This window comes from Oncorhynchus mykiss, chromosome 15 (genome assembly GCF_057628025.1).
Source record: "Oncorhynchus mykiss isolate SJ-2025 chromosome 15, ASM5762802v1, whole genome shotgun sequence".
NCBI classification, from domain to species: Eukaryota; Metazoa; Chordata; class Actinopteri; order Salmoniformes; family Salmonidae; genus Oncorhynchus; species Oncorhynchus mykiss.
In genome coordinates, this window is record NC_143036.1 from 61142010 (window position 1) to 61143523 (window position 1514).

At 38.0% G+C, this 1514-nt stretch overlaps 1 protein-coding gene across 1 annotated transcript in view; it reads right to left on the reverse strand.

Moving 5' to 3' along the window:
* The window catches only part of LOC110490402 (chemokine-like protein TAFA-2), a 56731-nt gene extending 56004 nt beyond the window's left edge, over positions 1-727 (reverse strand). The window contains exon 1 of the mRNA XM_021563777.3: positions 30-727. The gene's annotated coding sequence lies outside the window, so the exon portion shown is untranslated. The remainder of the gene's footprint in view (positions 1-29) is intronic.
* Between the last annotated feature and the right edge of the window lie 787 nt (positions 728-1514).

Consider the following 1514-nt stretch of genomic DNA (forward strand, 5'->3'; position numbering starts at 1 on the left):
CCAAGTATGCTAAAATCATGCTTTCATACCTGCTGCCCCGCTCCCTTCGCGCCCTCCAAAAGGTTTTAAGGTTGCCCTTTAATCCATCGGCACTGCTACAATCCAGCGGTGCGTCTGTCCGCGGGCGACATCAGCACAGCCTAGATTTGTGTAGGACGGATCCAATATTGCTTGACAGTGATAGATATCCGAAAATTAAATCCACGCGCACACAAATGAAACACTGCTCGTTTTCTTGGAACAAATACTTGACTGTAGATTGATAGAGCACATAAAATTATTCAGGAGCTTTCTCGTCCTATTATGCTTTCTGATAGTCAGGGTATTTATTGTCCAAAATGTGAATACACTGTGATAATTTTTTCCCAGTCTTAACGGAGTGTGATCACACTTGAATTGAGAGAAAATAAAATAACATAATAAAATAAATAGTAATAAACTCAAAATTGAAGTTAAATGGTCCCTACGTCTGCCTCAGTTGCGGCACCAGTCTGTATTCCACGGAGTTCCATCAGAGACTGACTGTACGCACTAACTTATCATCATACAAACACCTACCGACCGCTGCGCTCATCACAGACTCGGGAATAACCCATATCATAGTGGCACAAGGCCACTAACACAATCCATCGCCACTGGCGTAAACACACTAATATGCCTACATTGGTTAATCATTTCAAGACTACACAAAAATGTGTTTGCTCAGTTTTGCGCAAATACGATCAATGGGATTTTCGATTCATGACATTGAATTGCATCATATCGTTAAATATGATTTTTGAAAGTTGTAAGAGACATGACATTATAGTTTAGGGGTAGTATTTGCATTGGTCTAGATTGAAGATTGAATTTAACTTTGGCAGATGTGAGCCTTAGGGGACCCAGCTTTGCATAAGTAGATATATTGTATACCTTTAAATTGTCTTATGTGAGAACAGGTGTGGTTGGATCACACAGACTAATTAAAACCTCTTAAAGGCGCAGTGCAGTCAAAAAGTGAATTTCTTGTGTTGTATGTGTGTGTATATATATATATATATATATTTTTCCACACTATGAGCGTGGAATAATACTGTGAAATTATGAACATGATGATAATGAGAAATTGCTCTTTGCTAAGTTGCTATTTTTGTTTCTTTTTGACCATTTTAATTGAAAACAAAAACCACAGTTGAGGTACTTAATTGTTACCCGGAAAGGATTTGACATTGAGATAATAATGGCTGCATTGCACCTTTGATTCCTTGTGAACTTCAACAGAGCTGGACTTGGGCTACAGTGCAGTGAACTGTTGGTTTACAGTCAAAAGTGGTGCAGCATTGCCACCATGTGGATTGTTTCAGAATAAGTTCCAAACTTGATGTTGGCAGTTATGTAAAAAAAACAATTAAAAAAAAACTGTCACCATATATTTAACCTACATATCACTTCATTCAATCATTTCAGGAATGATTGCTAGACTTATGCTTCAGGCAATAAGGTCAGATGCAGTTTAAAGAGGTCAGCCATACAAA